Source organism: Haemaphysalis longicornis, unplaced genomic scaffold, assembly GCF_048455015.1.
Source record: "Haemaphysalis longicornis isolate Haplotype H1 unplaced genomic scaffold, Haemaphysalis longicornis Haplotype H1 scaffold_8, whole genome shotgun sequence".
Classification (NCBI taxonomy): Eukaryota; Metazoa; Arthropoda; class Arachnida; order Ixodida; family Ixodidae; genus Haemaphysalis; species Haemaphysalis longicornis.
In genome coordinates this window covers 82,934,936-82,957,370 of record NW_027526445.1, presented here as the reverse complement: position 1 = coordinate 82,957,370, position 22,435 = coordinate 82,934,936, and positions in this window count along the sequence as shown.

The window sequence follows — 22,435 nt, the reverse complement described above, 5'->3', positions numbered from 1 at the left end:
TGTCACCGCTTTGCAGGTGACGAAGAACACTAGTTGGGGTGCACTCAGAGATCTTTATTCACGATATCGGGCAGCATTGACTGTTCAGAACTCTATTGCAATCAACCTATAATTAAAGTTCAACCAACTCCCGGAGAACAACAGCAGAGACAAGTAGCACGGGACGCTCATTGTCAGGACAAGAGGCGCCATTCTCAATGAAAAAATGTGGAGGTGGTGTTCGCTATTGTTTCCACAATTTTCATATTGTTTTTAGACTACATTCCTCGTACTCTCCAAAAGGATTTCTTCAATCAGAAGTAGCAGCATCGTAAATAGAAGCGTACTCAAGTCTAACTCTAGTTTCAACCCAGCGCTTCAGCACCGAGGATGCTTTTGTTAAGAGATCACTTTCATATTGAAGACCCGACGGCGAAATATAGCTGAACAGATGCATTTTCCTCCACAATAAAATTCAAACTGCCGATAGGCTCTGAAACGCGCGTTTCCCCCACAAATCCTTTCGTCTGCCAAACATGTTTTCCAAAATGCTTTTTTAGTGTGTGGAAGTATATTGGGAAATGTTGGGAAATCTTCATTGTTTAATTAGGATATAATTGTAAATACAAAAATTGCTACAAATGTACCCAACAGTCCTAAGAAAAAGAATATTAATTTGATGATAAATTGTATTCTCATTAGCGTTTATTACTTGTGTATGTTTCTGTGGCATCGTAAGTAAATTCCCTCAGGGAGACATTAGGTAGTGCTTCCTTAATCAGTATTCCCATTTCCCAAGTATTTTATTTTATGTATTTTGTCTATTAAGCGCACTCCCAAGCAAGCTACAGTGGCCTCCCAACACAAGTCTGAGAAGTTGCCTTGTTGAATTGCGGTTATGCGTCACCATCAGGTTTGCGGTTTTTAACCGACCAGCTATTTTCAACTGCGTGAACCTTTGTGCCATCATTATGAATATCAGTTTGGATTTTCCTTTCGAAGATACAGGTCGCTTACGTATTCGTTTGAAATTATATAAAATTTGTGAAAATTTTTGGTACGTACATTTTCGAAGTTGGAAGCCTAAAACGCGGTATTGCCTCCATATTTTAAATGCATAAACGAGCATTTTTTCAATTTTTAATATTTTGCTCTACTGATTAACCACAGAAAGAATAGAGTAATGAAACGCAGAATCGAAGTGTGCGGTCATGCGACATATACAACCGAGGTTGCTTCCAAGCGAAGAAGCGATGATGGCTTTAAGAATTCTGCAAGAAATGAAGTCTCTTCGTCTAGGTTCCTCCCGGCCAACAGGCAGTCCGTGTCTACGTTACCATGGGACCCTTGCAGAGCAATGAGTTAGGCCTGGTCCTGAAAATTTGGACAATGCACCAAAGTTGCAGCTATATGTAACAGTGTGCTGGAGCCACTCGCGATTGAGGGTCCAAGCGTCCACTGAAGGGCCGGGGTCTGGTTTGGCTTCAGGCATTACCCTGAGAATATGTGTCTTCCACCTCTTCCAATGAGACACAACCGGCGTCACCGACGGCTTATACCACCCCTGCACCAGCACCTGTTTCTTGCGCCCGACGAGAAATGTCCTAGTCATTGTCGCATACCCCCTTCCGCTTCGTCCCAAATCCCCATGGTCACCACTAGCCGCTTGAAAAGGTCGTTTTGCTAAAAATACCCCACTAGGCTACCAGTCCGTTTCAGTATTATCGACGGCGGTGATCTGCAAAAGAAAGAAAATGAGTCTAAGCGCGGAAAAATTGAATGGAGATCTTGAAGGGTCCGAAAAGCGCTAGCTTCACTCCAAGATTTTTATTTTTAAAGAACACAGGAGTAGGTTATTGCAACATGACTAAAAAAGTACCGCACTGTATCTAAAGTAAACTCGCACGCGTGGTCTTCAGGCCATTCTACGAACGTTGTGCTGACGTCAGTGTCACCCTCTCATGACATTTACGCTGCTTCGACAACTTCCTGCGTGCGCGGATCGGTGTGACGGGCCGCAATAGCGCAATTTCAAGCAGGTACCAACACTTGCAATTGCGCCATTCGGAGATGTATATAATAATGTTGGCATGGTATAGCAGTGCAAAGAGCAGTTATTCTCAGAATGTGGCATCCTATGCCGCTTCAGCTACGAGCTAGGTTCGCTAGCCGTGTACTCACAAATTGTGTGACCTAAACATCTAGCTACATTAATCACAATATCTCGTCTGTTGACATTACAACTCCCGTCGCCGTAGGCTGGTAATGCCCTCAAGGTAATCTCGAACATAATTTCACAGACGTGAATAAAATTTTAAAACAGTCGTCTAGCCAATGTAGTGTGTGGTGCACTAACGCCCGCAATTTCAACATCCCAGTAACAAATTTTCCGCATCCTCAGCCCACATTTTTATCGTAATTTATCTGAGCCCCGCTATCGTACGCTCCTTGCAAAGTGGCCCAGCCACTATTTCCCAACACCATAATTTCTGCTGCTTTCGCCACGCACTCCCTATTTATTTTCACGTTATTCCGTTTGCTTTCATTTCTCATGTGCAATTTTTTTGTGCTGCTCGTTATGAAGACGTAAGGACGAGATAAATGCAAAAAAAGGAAAACATTTGACAATGCTGCTGGCGCCTCTAGGTGTGAATGCGTTCTCCCTATGTGGGTTCGCAACTTACATTTTGCGTATGAATTGTTATTGTGAATTACACTTTTTGGCATGCCATAAGTATACCCCCGCATAAGGAGGACATTCCGTTGTTCAGCCTGAATGAGAAACATGGCAAAGTAGCTGCAATGCTTCTCTGTGTCGCGTCACGCACCCTACTTTGCCCACGCATTCACTTTTACGATTCTAAAAAAGGAGTGCAGGCTCTTCCAAAAGTTAGTTTGGTGCTGCAGAGAAAGGAAGTTTTATATCCACCCGATCAGAGCGGTTGGGAAGAGATCTCTCTTCCCTCTCAACCTTTGTTTCACCCTATTGGATTTTTAACTTTTTCTTGGGATAGTAAGCGAAAATTATCTTCATATTTTTAAGGACCAAAGCCACATACAATGGCGTTCACATGCATCACCACCATGCCAGAACGGATCTAGAAAACTCCTATGTTACCGGCAAACAAATAAGAATATTGCGTCCCTCTCTCTTGGTAAAACTGGTGTCGGTGTTTCAATATGCGGCGATTATGGCGTGGGACAATTGTTATCAGGGCATTGAGACATGTGACCGCCGTCTCGTGCTTTCCACGATGAGGCTTCTAGGTGCGGCGGAGACAATTTGCACCCCAATGCAGGGATAGAGAAAAGAGGTTAAGCTAAGTACACACGTGCTTTTGTCGTGTTGTTTACTTTAAGAAGGTACAACTTCACGCCAAGGTTAAGCATGTTTACAAGCAATGACATTCATTTTCACTTCTTTTTGAAAAAATGGTTACAGAGTGACTACCGACTTTTGCTCCAGAAAAAAGCGTTGGCAGGTTTTTGGCTGCAGGCTTCAAAGGTCACATGGTCACTGTGTGTTTCAGTGACGATCAGGCATGTTTAGCATCCAAACAAGTTAAGTTTAAATGATAGTTCCCTCTCTCTGAAGAGGCACCGCAGAACTCTTCTACTAGACTGGGTGAAATAGTTCTCTAATAGCCCGCTTTCCAATGCATCACGCCGTTCATTCATTAAAACGACGCGCTCGCAAGGGCATTTTACCTCAACTTGTTGTTGTCCCTTCTTTTTTACTTGTTTTTAGCACGCGAAAGGTGAAAGGGTGCTCTGCAGCAATATTTCTAGACGTTGATGACGAACAGGATAGTTTCTGTCCTGGTAAGATGAGAATCACTGATGGCAGCCAGGAAAAATTAAACTTGCTCTGAATGCACAAGTGCGTTTACATTGTTAGCCGTGCCTCCTCCGCACATCTTAATTATATATATTTAGCATGATCTAAATGTTCTATGCCCCTGCTCGTGCGTGAAACACCCATGTGCTCGAAACCAAAACGTGGGTAATGTAAAGTTGCAGGGTAACCGCAAAGGGGCAGGCAAAGGCACTTCCACTACTAGAACAGTTGTCCCTGGTTGCAGTATTGTTGGACTGGTGTTTAGCAATTCCTTTGCTTAAGAGAGCATTTTAAGCTAGACAACACGAAAGGCGGTGACCCTTTAGGACCTGTGTGACCCTCAAAATACCTCGCGAAATGTTTTGCCTTCGTCATTGCGTAAGTGCTTACATTAGAGGCTGCGTAAACAACTTTGTTGCGCAATAAGCCTTCTAGCTACGGCCAAAGTGACATGCATCGCACGCCTTTATGTATCTTTTCCAGCGCTCTTCTTTGGTTCATGCCCCGCGACCTCATTTCTTTAGGCTCCTCATTGTCGCTGTCATAAGAATCCCGCGGGGCAGACTTTGATGGCAGTTTATGAGTTTCCCGTCGTCGCTCTGGCAACTCCTTTCTTAGAAACTGCATTTTATTTAGTTCCGTCTCCTTGGCTTCAAGAGTAGACTTGTATTTTTGATTCTTGCGGGGCTAGCCTCACGTGGTACTCCGGGCTTCTCCTTCTCAAATCAGAGGTCTTTGTCAATATAGTTTTAAGTGCAGGTCCACAAAAGAATACGGCCACACAGAAGGGTACAGCCGTTCGAAACCAGTTTTGTATTTAACAGATACTTGCCATATCAATGTATTCGGGATTGCTGTTGAGTTTTCCTAGAGGGGACGCCAAATTGCGTAGGTACAAAGGTGACTATCCTCCTGGTGTGTGACCCTAAAAGACACAGTAAATAGGAACTTCCAAAAATCAGCTTGGTGGAATGAAAAATTAAAAATTAAAATCGCAAAAAATATCTAAGGAGGACCTTTAGTATATATAGGAACACGAATGTAACAAATCCGAAGGTCATCTACGACCGCAATCACAGTACAAATGTACATGCACGCGCCTGCATAACTGCGTACAGGAGTCCACCACAGTGCCTTTGACCAAAAAAATATTACAAGCAGATCTGGGAATTTCATCACCGTGACAAGTTTTATTCGTACGCGGAAACAGTGACCAAGAGTAAGAACGGAGCGGGGTGTCGTGCTTCACGCCATAATACCCGCCCTGCTAGGGACCTTGTTATATAGTGAAGAAAGGACGAGGGAAAAGGAATATGTTTCTTTTTAGGGCCGTGAGTGTCCTGGTCTAAAACCTTGGGCTGAGTGCTGTGGGCCCAGGGGCTGAGGGCCATGGGGTCTGGGAAGACGCCCGGACACAGTGAGTGTCGGGGTGTCCTTCCGCTTTTTTGCAGTACGGTGGGATAGACCTGGCACCGAAACGTGCGCCTCTAATGGGAGGTTGAGGATCATGCCGCGGAAAGAAGAATCAGCACGCCACTCTGAATTTAGGTATTCGCCAAAGGCTCCGGGTTATCGCTGTGTCTAGGCATCGCCATGCAACAGAGAGCTCTCCACGCTTACAAACGAAAAGCACCCGGCTTCACCGACGGCCTTTACCTCCTCTGTTTCAAACCCTTTTTCTTATTTTTTTGGAAACTCTTAGACACTGTTGTATTGTTAGTGTGTTGTGGCTGACGAACAACCATCGTAGTATTATTTATATCATCATTAAATATTTATTCCCCTTTAATCTGCTTAGGGGATTATTTAAGGAGTGTTTGGGGTAAAAACATATCAAAACTAAAGTTTTTATGTGCAAAAGATGCAATTGTAATGAAAGCAATACATATAAAATCAAATTAAAAACCGCAAACACCCCACGAAAACAGAACAATATCGGATACTACTTAAACATACAGTCAATCAAACTCAATAGTATTCTCGACAGCGGGTTTGAAAGCAGATAAGCACGGATATTCGCAAAAGTTGCAAATAGGGACGGCACGTCATTCAGCTCTTTAGATGTCTTAGAAGCAAAAAAGTAATATATTAGGTTGCTATGCACGAAGAAGGCACCAATTTGCATTCCTGATGAGTAACTGAGTATTTACGACGGCTCGTAAAAAGCTACACTTTTGAGTCTCGTGTAATGATGCTGAATTTTTCGAAATAACTCACGCTGAAGAACCTACAACGTTAAGAAAGAAAACGCAAGTTTAACGACAGATATGTGGTTGAGGCGCAGGCGGTACGATGGTTTGTTTATTATACAAAGGGTCCTCTACGGTTTAGGATATATTATACATCCTTTGACAGAACATCGTCACAATAAAAACAACACACTTCGCAATTACATTTGTTAACGTAAACGAAGTAATGCCGACAGGCCAGCCGCAAAATTTAGCCGTGGCCGAACTCTCAAACGTTTTGTCCTTCATCTTTTCTAAGCAACATCCTCGTTTTGATACGTTATTCACTTTGTCCCTTCCACTTAGGCCAGGGCAGAAACAGCAGCAGCTGTCTGATGCGCGCCCGGGGACGGGGTGCTAAATTTCAAGCACATTACGAGCGGTGGCACTGTTCCCCTTTGTGCGTGGCACCGACATGTTGGTACTCGGTAAAAAAGAAGATGTGGAGGCTCAGAACTACGTAGCTACGAGATCAACAACGGAAGGCACAAGTTCCGAGCGCAGAAGCATCACGCACAGCGTCACCAGGAGGAAAACAATTTCAGACCTGTGACATAAACACCTTCTGGGCGAGCTTCACGTATCCGATAACACAATGCGTTTTTCCTCTCAAACCACCACGTGTATAAGAATTTCATCCTATGTCTTCTGGTTAGAGTTTATTTTCTTAGTCATCATATCTGGTAAAGGTCCATTACGGTGTTCTCCCAAGCCCTTTTTGGAGGGCAAGGCGGTTCCTTAGCTGTGAGGGCTGTGCTTCAAGCAGAAGACCTTTTACACAAAATGTGTTGGGAAAGCTTTACCGCTGCCCGTTTTAGTACCCATGGGGGTGCCTTGGTGGAAGACGAAGTTGTAGAGAAAAAAATCAACATCTTTTCTTTAGCTGCTTATGGAATTACCACGTCTCAGCTTACCGCTTTAAATGCTCCATTGCGGCAATGATTTCCTTTTGCCCATCTGTGCACATCAATCCCAATTTGGCGAAATTGTGCGTCAGGCAGATCTGGGGAATATAGTATGCCTGCGGGTTTCGCTACTGTTCTCTTGCGGTGCTGGTAGTCATGCTAGGTTTTCAGGTACTGCTGCAGTGTAATTAGTTGTTTTGATCAGTTGTGTTGCTGAAGAATTCTAGAAAACGTGCGATGACACTTACGTGACCTGCGGTTGGGTAATTCTGGCAGCACTCTAACATTTTGGTTCGTAAGGCTGAATGCAAAGAGAAATTTCTCGTTGGTGTTGCCCTGGTTTTTTTGTAAAGGACATTGACCTATAGGCAGTACAAAGTTAGTCCGCAAAGACAGGTGCGTCGAGCAGTGACACTATTCCCCCAAGGTACTCGAAAAGTCGTCGCTGTTCCGCACCGGCCTTAAGCTGGGCTGCCATATCCATAGTATCAATGACTGCGATGAACCAACGGTCAGTGTTGATCCCAGACAAACCAGCTTTAATAGCAGCTCGCACCAAAAAATCAGCGTCGCAATGTTTTCTGCCCGACTTCTATACCAGCGTGTTACCCTGCTGCAGCAGCCGTAAGGTCTATTGAGCAAGTCTCCCAGAGAGATATTCGAGGATTGCGAGCAAGCAGATTTATAGGGGGCCGATAATAGCTTGGAACTGTGTGCCGTACATGTACGAGCAAAACTCGCTCATACACCCCCCCTCCCCTCCCATTCTATCTGTGTCGCGGAACAATAACTTTCAGCTTCGGAATGAGTGCGACTAGTGTATGCTAATATTTTCTTCGCAACGTTTCGCTACTGCACATGGATGGCACGAATACCAACGTTGCGGGTGTCAGTACAAAGTACGGAGTCAGGAGTGTCGTCCCATCGCTCTAACAAGTGTACCCTGCGAAGTCATGAAACATGTCAGCTACTCCTCACTTGTAAACTTTCTTGACGCGAAGAAGTTCTTCTATCCAGATCACTATGGGTTCCGTAAATGTTGCTCTTGCGAAATCCAATTTGCACTTTTGACAAGTCTTGACAATACCCAGCAGGCTTACGCAATATTGTTCAATCCTTGAAAGCCTTTGACAGGGTCCCTCATAGTTGACAGCTAATAAAACTTAGATCCTTAAATGTACATCATTACACTCCAGAATCAGTTTGCTTGCTCCCGATTGTGTAATCTATTGCTGAATAACTAACCCCACTCATAACACCGCTTTCCAAAATACCCTGATGCCCTGAAGCACGTACACGAATGGTGTGACCGCTGGCTTAAGAAACTCAATCCTAAGAAATGCAAAACAGTGTCATTTCACCGCCACTACAACCATTTTCTGTTCCCGTACGTAATTTATAATGTTGCCCTAGAACACGTATATTCATATGACTATCACCGTATGGAACGATCTTAACTGGCACATGCAAATTACTAACCTTATATCACCTGCAAACAGATGTTTAGGTTTTCTAAAACGCCACCTTCTGTCCTCCCCTAAGAATGTGAAACTGAAGGCGTACAAGTCTCTTATCCGCTCTAAATTGCAATATGCGCCTGCAATATCGAGCCCACACCAAATATATCTAATTAACACACTCGAGGAAGTTCAAGACCGTGCTATTAGGTTTATTCATCCTTCGTATTCGTATAATTCCAGTCTATGAGTCCCCAAAAAATAATCGGCTCCTTCAACAATTGACGTCCTCCGGCGTATTTCCAGCGTCTGCCTTTCTCATAAATTTTTTCATAGCCTTCTCCGTCATCCCTGCATTCTTACACAAGCCTGCGTATATCACTATACTAGTGATCCACTTCAACTCGCCCGACCACGTCTTAAAACGACCGCTTTTTCAATGTCTTTCTTTTTACAGATTACAAACGACAGGAATGACCTTCCTCACGACGTAGTCGCCATTTCCTGCCCATCCACATTTTTCAACGAGTTGTCCACATTTCTTTCGCAATTAAAAACATGTAGCAAATAAAATTTTTTTTTGTCAAACCACCCATTATCCAATACAAACTAGAGTGGTCTTTATGGAAATAAAGTGATGTGATGAAATGTCGTTTAATTGCGCAAGTAATGGTCCAGTTTTCAAGCGCTCGCGCAGTGCGTCAAAAGCATTTGAACTAGTTTGGAAGGCTACGCTACCTTTCTTAAGACGCGCGAACGATTGCGCTACCTTACAAAAGTTTTCCGCAAAGCGTCAGCCCTATGCGTGACGTCGCAAAAAAGTGTCTTACCGCCGTGTTAGCGCTTGATCGAGGGAACGTTGCTACACCAGTCATTTTTTGCGTGCCTGGTCGTTTACCACGACAAACCAGCGCACGACCGAGAACGTTCATTTATTTGAATCCCAGATGACCAGTTCACGTTGGTGGTAAAGTGTGCAGCAGAAATGGCTTCGACGACGCTTCTTTTGGGGAACAAACGTTCTGAGAATGTACTTCAAATACCACGGCGCCATGCAGTTAGACCAGGCGCATCGGCATTTAGCTTCAGCAATAACAGTGCCCATCAGGTGTTGCAGCCTAGCGGGATAAGAGCATAGGGTGAAGGGGACGACCTTGAATTTGTACAGGCCGTCAGGTGTAATGCCCGCCGTCTTCTCGGGTTCTCTCTCATTGAGTTCCAGCTGAAATTGGATACAGTGCCGGTCAAATTAAGTAGATAATTTCGCATCGCCCAGCGGTTATTATGAATTCTGGAGAGAGGATATTCCTTAACCTTTGTCACGTCAGCTGTAGTCAAGGCAGTAAAAAAGGCTGTCGTCTTTTTCAGTCAGCATTAAGGGTGAGACACGAACTTTGAAATTGTTGACTGACATGATCGTATAGCATTGTTTCCTTGCTTCTTGATTGCCTCCCGGTCCTGTGGGGTAATCCTGTATTGCTGCTGACCGCCTTGCCCGCGGACCCATCCAAAATTGATAGCTGTTTTGCGATATTCGTACGGAACACTTTAAATGTGGTCGCAAAAGAAGTTGAGAATTTGCGTACAGGGCTACTCAGGCATGATTTTGTGTGTCAGAAAGTTCCTGGTCGTTTACACAGGTAGTCGGAAGTGTACTCTAGGTGACTCATTTTCGATTGTTCCGAATGAAGTACAAAGCGTTACTTCATGTTGTCGTTTCGTGTTGCCGTCTCTTGTAAACGTCGATGTAGTCACGGTACTAGAACACCGGTACATTCGTTTACGCCTCGCTATGGGACGTCTTTATTGCCTTATGCTGTCGTCAATGTAGTGACGGTGCTAAACACCGTGCCAGTCGTTTATGCATCCCGAAATTTGTACTAAAAGAACAAACCGGGAGTTTCGTTTTGAACCCGCTGAGGTGGCTCAGTGGCTAAGGCGTCACGCTACTGAGCACGAGGTTGCGGGCTCGATTACCGGCCGCGGCGGCCGCTTTTCAGATGGAGGTGAAAATAAAAAAATCGCCCGTGTGTAGGATATTTCGCCGCACGTTAAAGATCCCCCGGTGGTGAAAATTAACCCGGAGCCCTTCAATACGTCGGTCCTCATCGCCTGGGTTGCGTCGGCGTATTAAAAGCTAAAATCAATAAAAATGCGTTGCTTCGTCGTTTTCGTCGAAGTCTGCCACAGTGACATCTTTTGCGAGATGACGCTCACTGGTGAAGTTGGTAAGCGCGACAGGCACGCTTCCGTGCCACAGCTCCAGAAGTCATTTTGCTATACTGGTACCCTTGTCGAGCAATAACCGTGTATTCCTGCAAATATAGCTTCGTAGTTTTCAAATGCGCCACTTCTGAATTTGACAAGTACGCTTGTGCGGGCGGAAGTGCTCCTCTGTCGTAAACAATGAAAAAGCCCGTGCCGTGTCCGTCCTTATTGCGTCCGGGTGTTCCCTTCTTTGTGGGAAAGGTGATTGTGGAATTCAATTGCTCAGTAACAGAACCATTCGAGTTCATGAAGTCCATGTTAAGTATCAAGTTTCCTGAACACTCGGAAAGTACTGCTGAGTTCGTCCGCAAAGCTCGCAAGGCTCGCCTTCGCACTAGCAACATTGGCTTTTCCGAATGTTCCGACAAGCCTGTTTACAGGAATGTCCAGCTGACTGCTGCGAATAAGAAGCTACTTTCTAGGGCACTGGCTCTCAAGAAAGAGCACCAGTATAAATTTTTCTGGACAGAGAACAGTCGCATCCTGGCGTGCAAGTCGGAAGATAGCAGGGTCTTTCGAATAAATACCGCCTCTGATCTTTCGATTTTCACCTAAACGATGCCTTGCATCCACTGTATAAGCCACTCAGTTTTCCTTTTCTTTCTTTTTTAGGACTTCGATCACTGCTGGCAACCTCCGAAATTCGCTTACATTACAGAAATATTCGCTAATTCATTTTATTGTTTGCCGCATCCGCAAGAACTATGACGGGATTACCACTTTTCTGTCTCTACTGCACCACCACTTTTCGTTTATCTGCCTTTCGGAAATGTGGCTTTGAGGCGCAGACCGTAACATGTATTATTTTCCATAGTATCAGGAAGAATATTGTCACCGATCTTCTGACGCACAAGGTGGGGCTGCAATTTTTGTTTCCAGTGTGGTTTCGCACACGAGCATGTTTGATGGGTCTTTCACCGTACCACTATGCGATTCTCTGTGGATCGAATGCAGCAAGTCATTAATGAACAACAGAAAAAAAGTACCATACGCAGTGTGTATCGCTCTTATTCATCTCCGGTTCTGGAATTTCTGTCAAATCTCTTATATATTGCTTCAAAAGTTATCTTTGCAGAATAAGCAAGTTGTGCTAGTAGGGACATAAAGATTAGATATGAAATCTAGTTAGATTCCATATTAGATATGGAATCTAGTGTATAGTCAGCATACACGAAATGATTCAGTGGCTTCGGCTACGAATTGCTTATTACTGCTCCAACATGATGTGGCCACCAGGTTTGACAATCTCTTTTAAATCATGTCTTATGCAATGTTCCCCCGGCCCACGAGGCTGGCGTGGTTGACACGCACATTACAGATCACTTCAACGTTTACATAGCATTTAATGCTACACCCCCCAGTGTCGACAACTGTTTTTATACATCTGTGCTGGATCATGACAAATTCATCGATGCTATAGCTGCAACTCACTGGTCACTTGTTAGTTCTGTTAATCTTCATAATTCTGACATCGCCGTAGAGCCTATGCTACAGAAATTGTGCGCTCTATTTTTAAATGCCGCAACATCTACTATAACAACTGTTAATTGCAAAAAACGGTATAAATTTCCTCACAATCCATCGATGACAAACGGCTTATTGACAAGTGTTCATAAAAATTATAACCTTTACACAAAAACAAAAAGACAGCCTTTTAATACTTCACTCGCCCGCCGATACACGAAATATTGCAAAAATTACAAACCTTTACACAGAGAATCAAAAAAGCGTTATTATGGAAATGAGTTCAATAAACATCGGGGGGAACCTAATAAACAATGGAACCTTTTGAACAACTATTTAAACGAATCATTTGGAAATACACCTATCTGAAATAATATATAGTGGTATTTCTTTGCAACCGCCAGCTTCTATTGCTAATGTTTTCAGAGATTTTTTTCTAGTATCGCTACTTCACATTCGGTCATTCGAGAATGTTTCTTTTCTTGGGTCGCTTCTTGATTTTTTCTGTTCCTCTTAACCCCTGACGAAGTGAGCTCAGTTCTCTTGAATCTAAAAAATAAAGGCTCGGGTCTAGGCAACGTCGCTGAAAAATCATCTGCACAATAGAGAATGCTCGGTGTACGTAGCAGGCGCTTTTCTAAAACTGAGCTAATAAATGTAGGTGGGCCCAAGGCATCTATTTTGGGCTCTTAAATATTTTTTACATTATTAATCTTGTCGATGTAATGAAATCAACTCACTCTATGTTATACGCAGATGACACGATTATATCTGCCGTGGATGACTCTCTAACTGCTCTTTCTTTACATTGGAATAGCGCACTTCTAGATATTATAAATGGCGCTACAAGAACCAACCTATTATAGCCCAGCCAAAACCCAGTTTCTGATTTTCAGGTCTGCTCAAAGGACATTGCCCTTTCATCAACCCTTTAACCTACGTTCTCACTCTATACCCGCCTGTGAAACTTTAATTTTTCTTGTTGTACGACATCTTGACTGCCATTTTAGGTGCAATCTCAACACTGATCACTTCAGAAAGAAGAGTGCAATCTGAATTCGGGCTAAAATAAAAGCTCGTCAAGTTTTTCATATAAATGTACTTATGTCCCTGTATTTCGCCTTCGTTCATTCCCACATAATGGCTGCTTAGGGAAACACGTATGACACTCATCTATCACCCATTCAGAACATAAAAAATCAAGCGATCCGCATTGTCACTAATAGCTCACCTTAATCCAGTGTAGGCCATCTACTCGAAGACAATAAAATCCTACCTGTACGAAACCTTTTTTTATATAGCGTAGCCGTTTTTTTTTGTTTCAATGGCAAAATGCACAGCTATCGTTTGAGTCTGTTGATTCAGGTTTCTTACAAAACAACAATGTGACCAGATTTGCAATGAAACTTAACTTTTTGATACCCGCGTCGCGCACAAATTATGGAAAAATGACCTCTGCTTTTGCGGCCATTTCTTTACGGAATGACCTACCTCTTTCTGTTAAATCGATGTCTACATTGTCATCATTAAAAAGCCACTTAAATGTTTGCTGTTAAATTATTATCTACCTGTTTATGGGCTTTTGGGGGGCTTTGGGTTTTTTGGTTTTTGGTTACGCAATTTATATAGTTGTATATTGATTGACAATGTCCGCCATTAAACTGTATGTGATTTTTTGTTTTTTTCGTTTTCCTTCTTTTTTCTTTCCTTATTTGCGTTGCTTTTCGTTGCCTGATGTGTCACTTAGCTTATAATGATTACTCACCCCAATATATTGTATACGTGATTGCCTTTCACTCGTATTACATGTTGGTTGCTTATTTTATCTAATTTATTCATTGTTGTAATGCATCGAGGGTCGCGTTACAGATTACAACATTGGGACCCTCGTCTGTATAATACTATTAGTGTACTACTTTATTTGAATGAATAATAAACTGAAACTGAAACTGAAATTGAAAGTGAAACCTGCCGATCTTGTCAAGCGGCGAACGCTGACCCGTCTAGGGCACTTACCGGTACGATTGATCAATGGCCCCAACAATGTAAATATTATGGTAGTAACCTTCTGCATTGAAGTCGCTAAAACCACTCCTATAACGGGATGATCTGCGCATGTGTTTAGCGCATGCAGCAGTTGTACGGTTGTCGATTCGTACAAGCAGGTCGCCGGAATAGACCAGGTCTTGCTGTTTTTCCATGCCTAGGCACCACATTCCGGTGATCCCCGCCGTCGTCGTCTCATTAGATGGCATTACTGCGCTTCATCTACAGCGGCCTTAGCTATACGTGTCACTCATTTCAGTTTCCGGGTACTCCAGGGTACACGCTAGGCGGTTTGTGAAGTTGGTTGTGAAGCGACTACTGAAGTATAGGCGTCGGATCAGATACGGCGAACGGGATCGGGGAGTCAGGAAGGAAACATGTGACGTTCGGTGTATAGCTCTCTATCTCATGCGCCCGCACAGAAAGCGTGAAGAGACCTTCCTCTTCCACAAACCGTTCACGCATATACTCCACGGCAGTAGACATGGCGGGCTCTGCAATTGATAACTAACGTATTCCACTGCGTTATGACTTGTTACTGACGTACGAAGTAGATAACTGTAAAAAGTGTACGAAGCATTCCACAAAAAGCTCTTTACGACAGCTATTTCGTAGCGCGCGTAGCCAAAATCCTTGCTTATCTGCTTGTTTACAACAAGGCGGCATTTACTGAGGGGTGTCGTTCTTTCAAAGACAGTAATTTGTGTCTGGAAAACAAATTTTACAGTAGAGCTGTTTAAGCTTTTGTTTCCGCAGTCGAGTGTTACCAGAAAAATATATAAAATATATCCGGGGCATGTAAGCGTGCGTCTCGTGATGAGCGGCCGGGGTCGACTTGTTCCACCTTTGAGAACACCCTGCAAAGCATTCTTGACGTGATCTCTCGTGTGCTGTTCCCTTCACCGGCACACGTGCGCTCGCGCCTGATCTGGAAAGCGCAGACGCCGAGTTTGGGAATCCGGTGGCCGCGGGTTCCAGCGAGTGCTAACGCGGTCCACTTTGGGGGAGATGTGAAAACCTGCGTACAAAACAAACCCAGCCTGCCAGTCAAAGAGGAGTTAAGCGGCTATTCCGCAAATCCATCAGAGGTGCAACAGCCTACCTTCGAAGAAAGAAGAGGGGCGGCCCACTCTCGTATTGCACACTTGCTCCACTACTACAAGCTGCGATTTTCTCTTTGCTCTTGTCGTTAACCTCCCATGAATCCCACGTCGCCCTCGTGGACCGCAACATAAGTGTCTCTTCACTCACTGCGCCGAGGAACAGCTCCAGACAGGCAGATGACCGAAACTTTTCTCTTGTGTAACTAAGGTTTCACTTTGGGCTGGTTGATTCCGCATTATACGACGAACATCGCGCTTCATAGAGGACCGGGAAAGCAGTGGTAATGTCCGTGTAGTTCTTTCCCTGCCCTTATTCAAGAGCTGTTGTCGCACTATAAAGCGTTGTGTGGCCGTTCGCTCTAAGGTGCCTAGTCCGCTCGGCTACGATGCATGACGCTTTGGCTTTTGCGGGTGGACTGCTGTTTTCCGTACTCGGTATTATTTTTTTCTGGGGACAAGCCATCTCCCACCGGTTATGTGCAGTGCGGGCGTGTAAAAGCCTTCTTGGTGTTAGAGAAAAAGAGAAGTAACTTGCTGTTCGGCACCGTGATTCGCAAGTAAAAAATTTAAGACGGGTCGCAGGAAATTTGTCGCCTTTTTGATCTTACTCCAGCTCGCAGCACGAGCTGAGTGGCCCAGTTTGTTCGATACACATCTCGGGGTTCGTTTTAGGTTGAATGAAGTATATCCCGAAAACCGGGTTTTTGCAGTGGATGAGTGCCGCAGTGCTTCAATTATCTCTTTTTTGGAGCGTGGCTTGTTTGGAGAATATTCGTAACATTTTAGGCACGTTTTGCATTTATTACTAACAATACGGCGTGTGTTTATACTGATTGGATTATAAGCCGATGTCAAGAAACTCTTGTGGCAGATAGGGATATCTGCGATCCTCTACGGTGCGCATTGCGACGCAAAATAAACGGTGCAAATAAACGGTGCGTATTGCGAAGCAAAACTGACGAAGCCACCAAATAGGAGCGAGTTTTGGTATAGCATTTTATATGCTTAGATACGTGCAATGCTAAATTTCTTCGCCCCGCTTTGTCGGCACCGCGGGCCGAGTTTTAGTACAGCGTTTCTTCAGTTTTTTTTTGTTGTAGCAATACGTCAACGCGTAATGTGCCACCGGCTGATTGTATTGCTAAGTGACTCGCCTATAGGTCCACCAGCCAGGCGTGTCTCTAGAAGTTTTCCGACTGCCCAAACGAGTGCTAACAAACATCCTGATGTTAGTAGTGAATGCATAATATGCATACACATAACACAAACACCGCTATAACTAAATACGTACTCAGTGTAAGCATCGAAGCTCCGTGGAAAATATTTTCCGGCATTGTACGTAACACCTTGATCCAGAACAGCCGGTTTTATTCACACATTTTATGCAACTTTAAAACAAGCAATAAAATTGTTTTCGAACAGTCACATCGTCCCGGCTTGAGCTTTGTGGCCGAAGCGTGATATTAGTAGGTGATTGATAGTCTCTTGCCGACATAAGGTTGCCACTCACTTCGTTAAATTTACGGTGCCGAACAGCAATTCCGTTCACCAGGCCGCAAAACGAGAAGGCTTTTAACGCGCACACTGTACTGCATATCCAGTTCGGGGTTAATTGATTGCTCGTGAAAAATGATTCCGAACGTGCAGCATCCTCCCTCAAAGACGAACGTCTTGTTTCATCGCGAAGCGAACGCTTCCACTTATGACACACGCACACATCCGCACGCACAGGCACACCCACACGCACACGCACACGCACAAGCACACGCACAAGCACACGCAATCACACGAACGTTCACACGCACGAACGCACGCACAGACGCGCACATACGCACAAGCACGCGCGCGCACCCGCACTTCCGCACACACCCACACACACACACAACACACCGGTCGCCAGGCTGGCTGCAAAACTTCGGGCAGTCAGCGCCATAACGGCTGTTGAGCGCTACGGGACGGCGAAGAGCAAACTATGCGCCGTATTTGAATAACAGGAGGAAATTACTTCTTCCATTACAGGCAAATTACACTCGCAGAAGAAACGAACCACGGAGTGCAGACACGCGACTTTCCGCCATTTAGTAAATATAAAGCTACACTGTTCGTCACACCTGAGGTGAAATCAAGGGATATCTGTGACATAAACATGAAACTTTAAACCCATTCCAAAGCACCACGACGTCCCTTTACACAACCCCCTGCACACGAATTAACAGTACTATAGTTTTGCCTTACCTTGTGGAAATGAGAAGAAAAGGGTGCAGTGAAACGCCAGGCGTACAGGAGTTGCTCTTGCAAACTTGTACAGCACATCGTTGCCGTGGGTACCGAAGAAAACGCTACGCGCCAACCGCTGGCAGCATCACCCCGTAAGACACCATGCCCGTCGGGCGCGGTACTAAACGTGTTCACCTGCGATACAACGCACCCCGCAACTCCACACACCGCAAAAATTAGGTTCATACCAAGTCACTAAGAAAAAACGAATGCAAATGCGCAACTCGAATACACGTGACTGGCGTTTCGTAGCAGACGAAATTTACCCGCCCGTTTTCGAACACTACAAGGACTGCATCACGGAACAAAGGAATGGGCCGTTCTTCAGAGGGCGCTACAGAAAACTGTTTTTGAGAATGAATAAAATTTTCATAAATTCTTTGAACACAATGCTTACATAAATTTGAATCAGAAATAAATCTTGTTCGTAAAATGTTAATATTGTAGGTTTCCAGAATAAAACTTGTTTTTTTTTTTTTTGTTTTTAAGGTTTGTTCCCTCCCCACCTAGACACATTTCAATCTCCACTCCCATAACTCCCCATGTTGGTGAAGTTCGCAGTAGTATCTGAACCGCTTTTCGCCGGACGCTTCGTTACTAGGGGCCCTATTCTCGACTGCACAAATTCCCAAGAAACTGGGAAATTTGCCGGAAGTCTTTTGTGATTAGCTTTCAATTTTAGTCACGTGCTTCCCCTTGACAAAGCGGTTGTGTGTGGTTTGGTCATTTTGACGTTTCATGACGTTTACTGTCAAAAGTTTTAAAGTTTGCCCTCTTTCTACTTTCTGAAAGCGCATAATTCTTGGCCGGCAATGAAAAACTAGACTAGATGCACCAGACATGACAACGTACGCCTGTCTTTGCAATTCAACAACAATAGTGCTTGTAATAAACGCACTCTATGTGATTGGCTGAGAACGCATGACGTATTTTAAACATTGGCCGGAATGATCACGTCACACATTGGTAACTTCAGCCTGTGTAAAAGTGACCTCATATTATATACCAGCTTGAAATTGGCGGCTACCTTTTGCTCGAAATAGAGCAAAAAATGTCGCCGACCTTCGGCGCCGCGAAATGTCCGGGAATTTGCAGCAGGCGCAGTTTCGTATGACCCGCGGTTTAAATAATGTTTTCTACTCAAAATAAATTATAGTTTCAACTGTTTCCAAGTAAGCAATCACGGACCATACAAGTGACGAGCAGTATTTTGCTTTTATAATTGGCAATAAATAAAAATTATTTGTCGGGCGTAAAAGCAACATGAGAAGGCAGCAAAAGCCTCTCCTTGAGAAAAAAAACCCAATGCACAGCATTTGTCAACAGTCCTCCAGCAAGCTGCTGGTGACATGATCGAACAGTAAAAAATAACAAAGAAACTGACTCTTTTTTTTATTACAGCGCTGATTAAAGTCGACCTTGATGAATGAGTGAATGGGCGTCATCGGTACGCTCCACAGTTCTCAGGCGTCGCAATTCGCTGGAACTGCCCAGCTCGGCCCTCAGACTAAAACGATTTCCAACGGCCACGTTCGGCCTTATAAAACCTCGAGATCACCCTCTCTTGGGAACGCCCCTGTAGCTTTCGTACACGCGTGAGTGAGTGCCCAAATTCACGTAGACAGCTGTCATTGAGCACGCCACGGAATATTCAATTAGGCGCCGCCACCTTTGGGTCAACGGCACGCTCGCCGCCGAGCAGGTGCGTGCGAGCCAACGGGGTGAGCGCGAAAGGCGCTACTGTGCGTCATGCTGACCGGGGCGCGTTAACAATGGAGGCTCGCACGGCGATCGTCCCGACGCCGGTAATCCCACCACCTCTGCGCGTCAACAGACGGTTCCCGGAATCCGGCGGCACCGTCTGCTTTCTCAATGGGGGATTATCCCTGTGGTATACGGTGGGCCAGACAATCCGTCTCTCGTGCGCGCCGTGACGAATTGGCGACTGCTGCAGCGTAGAGTCTGCAGTGCTGGGCCACCAGACAGAGCGGCGGGTTCTCACGCGCACTCCGGGCGCCTGGCCGCTAAACTCATCAGTGAAACTTACAACTCCCCTCTTTAAGAGGCTTACTGGACCTCTTGGTTCAGTCATTCCGAAAATAATTTAAAAGGGCTACTGGTTTCATCTCTCCTTTAGCAATAACGGCGGAACAAACGAAAAAACAAAAAAAGACGTGGAAGGGGCTAGGTATAACCACAAATGAGACCCCTTCTATCTCTGCGGTTGATCCGAAATCTCTCTCGCCTAAACTACAAACACAACCTATTCACTAGCCGTTCAACAGGGACGGAATACTCTAGCAAACCGGAAACACACCAGAAAATTGCTAAAAACACTGAGTGCGGGTAAAAAGAAATTGGGTCGTGTCTCGGGGGCACGTAAACGGCACGAACAACGAGGCAACTCAACCTATAACACTGATGCGCGCTATAACTGCCAACACGCACAAACATTCCGGCACTCGACAACACAAAATGAATAAGGACTGCCAAAGAACACGGGCAATTTTGCAGTCAACAAAAATAAAACGCTAAGAAAGTTTGCATTGCCACTATGCGCACGCGCGCAAATGTCCTCCTTGAAGGCGTAGCCTGATAACGTCCCTTCAAGAATGTTCGGCTGTGCTGTCGCTCAATTGCGGTGCACAGAAAGTTCGGTTCAGTGTGCCGATCGGTCAATTCGGTGCACGGATCGAGCACCCAAGGCATCTCGTCGCACACAACCACGGCACACACACACACCACCGGCGAAAAAGGATGGCTGAACGGGAACGTTCACGTCCGTCGTGGCGGTGTCGAGGCTGGGAGGCAATTCAATGGTGGCCCCCCCAAGCAACATTGTGAAGGCACTACAGTGCGTCCGCGTTGGCGTTGTTTGCTCCCTTCCTGTGAGAAACCACAACGTTGTAGCGTTGCAAGGCTAATACCCACCTTGACAATTTAGCCCCATAAGGCGTACAGGTCGTCAGGTAAGACCGACGGTTATGGTCAGACACGACATTGACTTCTGCCCCAAGAACCCAATAATCGAACTTTTTTCAATGCCCAAATGATGGCAAACGCCTCGCGCTTGATGGTTGACCAGCGGGTTTGGGTTGGAGTGAAACGATGGCTGGCAAAGGCTTCTCGCGGCTTCTCGCGGCTCCCTTTCCCCATCTGCGCCAGACATGCCCCGGCTCCCACCACAGACGCATCAGTAAACAGCCAATAAGGCTGGTGCGGGTCAGGGGTGTTTAGCGCCGCGGCTGAGCAAACGGACTCCTTTAGCTGCTCGAACGCCCGCTCGGCCTCGCTACTCCAAGGAATCGGGTTCGGTACACCCCGCTTTGTCAGGGACGTTAGCGGCTCAGTTACCTCCGCGTAGTTGTTGACGTACTCTCGGTAATACCCGCAAAGGCCAAGGAGGCTTCGAAGCAGCTTCTTAGTCTTTGGTTGTAAGAGACCTCTGGTGGTCGGCCAGCTTTTCTGTATCGGGACCGTGCGTTCCGCTGCCCACTACGTGGCCGAGGTACTTAATGTGGTCCCGAGCTACCTAGCACTTCTCAACGCTCGCCTTTAACCTCGCGTTCGTCAACAAGCCGAGGGTAGTGTCCACGTGCCTAAGGTGTTCCTCCCATGAAGAGGAGAAGACGGCAATGTCATCCAGATAGGCCGTGGCGTAGGACCGGTGTTTGGCGAGCAACGTGTTCATCATCCTCTGAAATGTTGCTGCCGCATTTCTGAGACAAAACGGCATGACGGGCCACGCGAACTGCCCATCGTGCGTGACGAAGGCAGTTAGGTGCTGGCTCTCCGGCGCTACCGGCACCTGCCAGTATCCCCTCCGCAAGTCTATATCTGTGATAAACCTCGAGTGACCCACTTTCAGGATCAGCTCCTGCGGTGGAAACATAGGGAAGGCATCGGCGTGAGTCACCGCATTTAACCTGCGGTAGTCGATGCACATTCTCCATGACCCGTCATTCCGACACAAAACGACCGGGTGGGCGTGCTCACTTTCAATTGGGTAGATGAGGCCCAACTCCAAAAGTTCGTCTACCTGGTGGGTGACTTATTTCCTGAGCAGCTCCGGAACCCGGCAAGGAAAAGCCCTCTTCGGCTTATAACTTCCCTGCAGCTCGATTCGGTGTTGCCCCACCGCGGCGAGTCCTGGCGTTCCATCGAGCAGGTCGGCGTGTTTTGCAAATACGCTTGCAATCTCAGAGCTATCTCGCTCGCTTAAGTGTGACAATTTCTCGATCGGTAAGGGGAGGGTACTCCGACGAGGCGCCATGAAGCGTGGACACACTCTACATCTCCAAACTCACTATCTTCATCGATCCCTACGTGACTGACGCGACAGTAGTAAGGTCGCAGGCGGTTCGCGTGCACCACCGAAGTTCTCTTTTCCCCCGTGTCGAGACGGTATGAATGCTGCCTCTCCTGTGCAACAACAGTGAATTGGCCCAACCATCTCGGGGCCGTCTTACGTTTACCCTCCGTATCGAACAAAAGAACCTGTTCGCCGACGCTGAACGTTTTGTTACGCGCGGTTCTATTGTACGCCTGCTCGTAGCTGCCCTGGCGCGCGCTCGCCGTGAGCCCCGCCACTTCCACCGCTACCTCTAGCTGGTCGCGCAACTGCCTTAGGTATTTCGCTGATCCTCTTTTAATGTGCCCGGTACGGGCAGTTCCCCAGTACAACTGTGCTGAAAGATCGCCACCGGTCCTGTGGGGTTCCTGCCATAAAGCATGCGAAACGGGGCGACTCTGGTTGTGTCGTGCGGAACCTCTCGGTAGGCCCAAAGCACGAACGGCACTAACCTATCCCAGTTCCTTGGATCCTTCTCGATAACGTGAAAGAGCATGTTCGTAAGTACCCTATTCCAAC